Consider the following 7,595-nt stretch of genomic DNA (forward strand, 5'->3'; position numbering starts at 1 on the left):
TTTTTTTTTTTTTTGTGTCTGTTACCACTTTTTCTCAGCTCTCACCGAACGGATTTCTTTCAACGATACGTCAAAAGATCACAAATCGTATCTAGTCGAAGACATTACCCTTCAAAATTGAAAAAATTTCCCTCGTTCCCCGTAAATGGGGGAAACCTCCAAAAAAATTACAAATTTAAAAATCGCTAATTTTCGAAATTTTTTCAATTTTTTTTACTAAAATGTGCCGTAACTTTTTCAAAAATGAACATATGAATTTTTTTATATAGATGCTTGATGTCTTTACCTATTATTTGGTATATTTTTTTTGTAATTTTGACTTATTTTCTGCCCACAGGGGGGGATTTAAAATGACAACTTTTTCACAAAAAATTAACTTTTTCAACTTAACTTTTGAAAATGTTCCGGAAGGTCTGACACTTTTATATATATCTTAAATTAAAGCTAATGTAATATACTTTAATTTGAAAAAAAAAAATTTGACCTCTGGACTTGTCTTCACGGCGAAAATGGCTACCGAATGCTATTTTCGTGTGAAAATTCTCGATTTTATTATTTATATAATATTTAACTTTATAATGCTATAACTTATTGAAAAGTTTATGGATCCACACAATTTTTTTATGAGAAATAATATTTTTTAATAAACCCTTTTTCATTTGACATACTTTATCTTTATCGAGATATTAATAAGGAACCAGCAGATCAAGTAGCTTTTGGAATAAAACACCAATTTTTTTTAAATTAAGCACTATCTAAAGATTTGCATCGAAGCGTTTATTTTTGATAGTGATTTTAATCACTGTCAGATATCATTATACTTGATCCAACTATACCACGTCACAACTGTGCCGCGACCCCCCTGTGCTGGGTTTTTTTTTGTACATTGAGATGTTTGATATCAGAGGAAGATATTATTTTAGAAGTCTCTCGTTTTTTCTTTTTTTAATTTGAAACATTGTTTTTGAGTTACTTTAATTTAATTATGATGCATATAATAATATTTTTTGTAAATAATTAAAAAAAAAAAAAAATTTAACCATTTAACACAAGTTTAAAGCAAAAGATAAAAAGTATCCCTTAACAATATTTAATTTACTAGAAACAATTACTAATAAATTAAAAAAATCTAAAAAATTAATTAATTATATTTAAAGAGGATGTTATTTTGGCAGCCATCAGCCTTCTTTTATTTTTTAATCATCATCAACCTCTATGAGTATTTCAATGCAAGAACCATCATCTAATTCCATCTTCAATTTTTGTTTTACTCTTATTAAATTATCTAAAATAATATTTTATAAAAGTAGCAATAAATAATTTCATGTAGTGTATTATCTATATTAGTACATGTAATGAGGCAGTGCAAAATTTTTTGCACATATTAGAATAAGTCTTTTCCACTTGAGTTTTTAATTCTAATTCTGTCTATGTAGTGAATTATACATAGATAAATACTTACAGGGGCAAAATTTTTGCTCTCTGGACTCACTCTTAAATGTAGTACATTAATAAATAAACATAAATACTCAAAAACACTGATGCAAAATGAGTAATTAAGACATAATAATTGTTACCAGAAGAACTCCAAATTTTCATAAAAGGATACGATTTCCAATCCTCTAATGGAGATTTAAATTATATGTTCAATTTATTATACTGTTTTATGTTGAATTCTAAGTAAGCTGGATAAAACGCTTTAGTTTTATCTTCAAACATCCAATTTTTTGCTATTAGTTCAACATCGTAACTAAATTTAACTACAAAATTACTAAAATCCAAATGTTTGAAGTTAAAAAGAAGTTATGTGTCCAATAAATGGTATAAGCACAATAAACAAAGTGTCCTAGACCTAACTTGCAATGCTGTGGGTATGATAATTGTGTGAAAACTTATAATCGTTGTTAGTTAGGTCAAAGACATCTATATAATAGCAAATGAATTTATATAGTATTATATTTTGATAGTATTGCACCAAAATTACCTTTAAATATGTCAACTAATTTGTCATATATCAGATAAATTTCATAAAAAAGATAAAATTTACTAATTATTGAAACTAAAATAAAATACATAATTTAGGCAAATGTATCATAAATAATAACATTTTTTAAAAACATATCATATATTGAAAGGTTACAAATATATTTATGTTTAATTTCATGGCCACAACGGAAAATGCAAATGTAAAATGTATTCAAACACATAATGTTGTATCAAATGATCGTTGAGTCGTTAACAGTCGATGTACGTCAAATCTTCGTGACAGTTGTCATATAACCATAATTTCTTAGGATGACCTTAAACAAGGACATTGCCCGTACCTTATAACTAGGGAAAGTTGATTTTTTAAAGGGGAAAAAAATACATAATACGAGAGTTCATTGAAGATGGAACAGGCAAGAAAAATAAAACGATGGTTAAGTTAAATTGACGGGACTATATTAAATAAACAAAAAAAAATTAAGTTAACACGAGGCAAAAAACCAAATGGTCAAAAAACATCATATACAAATTAAAGGGAGCAAAGAAAAAAAAATATTAAAAAAATTATACACCTACAACTTTTTATGAAAGAAATGCGAAGAACGCCTCCGTGCGATCTTTTAGCGTCAATCATGGTATATCACTATTCTAGCCGACCGTATGCCCTAAGCTGACGAACAATTTGATTATAGTTTGGTCATTATGTTACGGTTCAATCGAGTTATATGCTGCGCTCTATTCGAGAAGCCGGCACCTAAAAACTAATCCGAGTATGTGACTCGGACGAACTACACTCGTTTCCCCACCTTCTTTCTTTCACTCTGTAAATATTAAGTAAAGAAAAAGGTTTGTATAAAGGATTTTACAATCTTACTTACTTGTAATTACAATGTTATATATAAATTCCTTAAAACTAAAATGTACAAAACAATTATAGGTTCACGACAGAGTAAAATAATAAAATTCTACTCTGTTCTATTTTGTTGGTGTTAAAATACGAACTTCACCATTAAATGTATAAAATAAATATTATTTGTATAAACTATTTCTAAAAAATCCAACGCCTGAAAAATACTACGTTATAATAAAGTGTACAAAAATATTTGATTCCATTTTCTTTTGAAAATTACATTTTATTAAAAAAAAAATTACTTTAATTGTGATAAACTGAGTGTTCTAATTTTAAGTTCGATCACGTGGATAAGTGTTGTCAGGAAGAGTCAAAATAATAACTAAATATAATGTAACATTCACTGATTGAACACTGACCACCGAGAAGATGATCAAATCCCCTTTTATATTTAAGCTATTCATTAAATAAACATTAAATGTTAATACTATAATACTTCCTACAATTAAGGTATTTGGCAGTATAATCTTACTTTCTAGTATTTACAATTTTACATATAAATTCCTTAAAACTAAAACTTACAAAAACCCAGCACAGGGGGGTCGCGGCACAGTGATGCAATGGTATAGTTGGATCAAGTATAATGATATCTGACAGTAATTAAAATCAATATAAAAAAAAACGCTTCGATGCAAATCTTTAGATAGTGTTTAATTATAAAAAATTGGTGGATTATTCCAAAATTACATGATCTGCTAGTTCCTTATTAATCTCCTGATTAAGATAAATTATGTCGAATGAAAGAGGGATAATTAATAAATTTTATTTCCCATAAAAAAAAAATGTGTTGATCCATACACTTTTCAATAAGTTATAGCATTATAATGTTAAAAATGTAAATAATAAAATCGAGAATTTTCATACAAAAATAGCATTCGGTAGCGATTTTCACCGTGAAGACAAGTCTAAAGGTCAATTTTTTTTTTCAAATTTAAGTATATTACNTGCACAGCTGAGATGCACTCCGCGCTGGTGACGTCACACTGATTGTGTGACAACCCAAGGCAAACCAGTGGCGATGACGTCAAAATGACGTCGTATACGACGGTGTAAGCCAAGTTAGCGTGAGGGTGCCATTAGTGATGATGTCAAAATGACGTTACCTATGGGAGTCCCCTTCGGGTGACGATTGTCATGCCGCCGGGGCCCCAGTGAAAGTGTTGACGTCGCATACTGTGTACGCTGGAACCCAGCCCTAGTCGACCATATGACAGTGTCTACGTCACAAACACAAGTGGTGTAGTTACCGGAATCCCTACTGTGTGGTGCCCTAAGTGTGACGTATGTGTCCCCTGCTGTGTGTATATTACAGCGGTGTGTGCTCCCGTACTTCGTCAAAATGACGTTGTGTACGGTGCGTGAACCCTGAGTCAGGCGTAGTACTGTGTACGCTGGAACCCAGCCCTAGCCGACCATAATATTATTAATTAATGTATATTAACTAATTATTTAATAAAATTAAATAATTTTCTAAGTCTGTATATACGTCATACTGTATATATACAGTATCTACGTAATAATTTGTTTGGTAAATAATAGGTGCAGAGGATCTACTCAATGTCGGGTCTATCAAAAAAAAAAAAAATTCATTTTCCAGTGTAGGTACACGCTAACGGTTCAACGTGAGTATAATACGCGTCGAGTCCGCACGTTTAATATGTCACAACCCTATATACAGCTTTGTTAATTCATCCCCGACGCTGTCGTTTAAGTTTAAGTCGATATTTTGTAAATGCTGAGTACCCCTTCCATGTGGTTCCACTATACATTCCAGACATTCCGACAATCGTTGTGTTTGATAAAAACCATCGAACACGTGCATAATGCGTAGGCGCTATATTTCATAGCATTACTACTAGGTCGTTTGTTATACAAATATGTTATTCATACTAGTCGAATAGAATGTTTAATACAACCGTTGACAATGTGTATTTCTTTTAGATATAGCTACTAATATACTTTCGTACTGGTAAAGAAAGATGTATAGCCACTTCGAATACTTTGAGAAAAACGAATGTTGCAAAAACTCGTTTGTAATTTTTGTTAACCTTGAACAATTAGTCATTAGTATTTATAAATTTTAATATAGAATAAAATCACTGGAGAGACTGTAGTACGTGTCATTCTTTCAAAAAACTTAAATACGTCTTTATTCCTTAATGTTGTTTAATCATCGATATATCTTATCAAAGAAATATTTTAAGATAATTTTGTAGTACACAAATAAAATATAATAAGGTTAAGGTACTAAAATAAATAACACGTTCCTTTTTAATAGTAAAATATACATTCGAGTAATCATTAGTATTTTATAAATATAAAATTTTACATTATTTTTAGAAAAAAACAAATTATAATATTTTATGAACTTCGTTTGTCATAGGGATGTATTCAAACATTATATCGTATACAATCAAACAATATGCTGTAGAGTTGGTCGGAAAATTTTCATCGGATTCAAAATCTAATCTAATATCAACTGTCGAATTTTTTAATTTTTCGTTTTGCCTTGAGATTTTATCTAAACGCATATTAATTCTGGTACTAATAAGTTGCAACTATGATGTACTTATATAAAGTATAATGTATATTATCATTCAGGGAACATAATGTAGAGGATATTATTTCAAACGTGATAAAGTCATTGAGGGCGTGTGAATTGTTTATATCGGATAGGTAAAGTGCACACTCGTGTTGTTCCTTAAATATATGTATAGTATCAAAAAATTGCTTGTCAGTAACCGAATAGTAATTAATATACACACGAATTTCAGAAAAATATTTCAAGTAAAGGAGGTAGTCAGGTGATTATGGAAAACAATATTTAGAAAACTAGAAAAGTTATTAACTTAGGTAACATTGACGGTTAGCTCAAATACACACCCAAAGAAAAACCTCAATCACTTTTGATAGAGAAATTTTATCAAGGGTTTATGATAATGTTTTATTAATACGAACAAAATAACTATTCTATAAATAATTATTGTTCAAGACAAGAAAAAAAATTATCATATTAATAAATATATCATAGATTCAATAGTAATGATATTGTATTTATCAAATTGAACAATGAATTTATTATATAGATCGAGGTTTTTCTCTGGGTGCAGAAATGTGACGTCACTATCATAATATGAAATAACAGTGGACTGCTCTGTTTGTGTCCACAATAATGATCGTTCATTTAAGATTATTAATATTTTTATTTATAACTTATATTCATAAGAATAACATGATTGTTTTTCTTTAAGAAATTCATAAACTATACTTGTCAGCTCTTTTTAATCTTATCTTAATAATAAAACACAATGTGTAAAATCCTAAACGTCTTATAAAATATCAAAGTGAATTGTATATTATTTGAATGTATTAATTTATATATTTGATGATATTTTATATATTAATTTCTATATTTTATGATTACTTGTCAATAAAATATTTAGCTATATATATATAGCTTATATATATATAAACAAACTAAAGGGATTTTCTCCTACCGATTATCACCTTCATACGTGTAAAAAAAAAATCAATTTTGCTATATAAGTGGAGAAACAGCATATATACGTTTAATAATTCGTTTTCATGTGTTCTGCTAGTTTCTTTATGTTCATCAGTCTTATTTTTTAATACAGAAGATCGAAAATCATTAATAACGTAAGTAATATATAGTTACTTTTTTCAAAGTAAAATAACTTTGACAATAATATTTTTTTAATTTTCAGTAAAATTATTTCAGTATATTCCTTGAGTTACATTTCAAATTGGGGAGAAATAATTCAAAAATCGAGTTAAAGTATGCTATATTTTACATATTTATATTATTTTTTTTCTGAAGCAATGTTTGTAAAAATAATTTTTAATCTTTAGGAATATATTTTCACTGTGTTCATTTGCAAATATTGAAAATAAATTTTTCATCGAGGTTTAAATTGCTCTTTTTGTTAAAGAATAAAAATCACAGTAAGTTATTAAAATTTTTGTTACTAAACTCTACTATTCAGTTCGAAGTGTACATATTTCTTTTTATTAATTTTAGTCGTAAAAATTTTATACAATGCATCTTCCATTAAGCCTAAATGATGTCGAAGACATCGTAAAGTACTTGAAAGCGCAAAATGTTTGCCAATTTAATATATTGGCAGACATTTTGTACGAATCCAGAAATTTTACGGTGTCTGAGAAAGGCATTAAATATGAAGATGCATTAAAAACTCCCGTGACGCTTGATATGATTAGAAGTGACTGTCAAATTTATAAATCTGAAATCCGTTCAGGCGTATACAATTTATTGTTTGGGGAAAAAAATTATTTGAAGTTCAATTTTTTTTCTATATTATCACATAATGTAAATAATGAAATTATGTACTCCATATGCACAACTGACGATTGCATACGTGATATGGCGTATGATCAAGATAGCTTTACAATAAAATATATTAAAGATCAAATATGTATTAATCAGAATAGCATGTACTATTTAATTTTCAATTTTCCATCGCAATTCAAATGTCATTATTGTGATGATCAATTTAAATGGTTCATTTAAAAAAGATTATGTATATAGTATTTCTTTTTTTTAATTTTTGAAAATATTATTGATTAATAAATGTAATTTTTTTTTTTTTATAACTTTGTAATAAAATATTGATGAATACCTAAATGTTTTTTTTCTTTACTTTATTAAAATTTAATTTTT

The 7,595-nt window shown here is 27.9% G+C and overlaps 1 long non-coding RNA gene across 1 annotated transcript; it reads left to right on the plus strand.

The window, feature by feature from the left end:
- The first annotated feature begins 6,382 nt into the window (after window positions 1-6,382).
- Window positions 6,383-7,382, plus strand: LOC126896397 (uncharacterized). The gene is made up of 4 exons (XR_007701845.1): window positions 6,383-6,553; window positions 6,622-6,692; window positions 6,767-6,859; window positions 6,936-7,382. It is a non-coding gene; the product is annotated as an uncharacterized LOC126896397 (long non-coding RNA).
- The last annotated feature ends 213 nt before the right edge of the window (window positions 7,383-7,595 follow it).

The sequence above is a fragment of the Daktulosphaira vitifoliae genome, unplaced genomic scaffold (assembly GCF_025091365.1).
Source record: "Daktulosphaira vitifoliae isolate Bord-2020 unplaced genomic scaffold, ASM2509136v1 Scaffold_1, whole genome shotgun sequence".
Lineage (NCBI taxonomy): Eukaryota > Metazoa > Arthropoda > Insecta > Hemiptera > Phylloxeridae > Daktulosphaira > Daktulosphaira vitifoliae.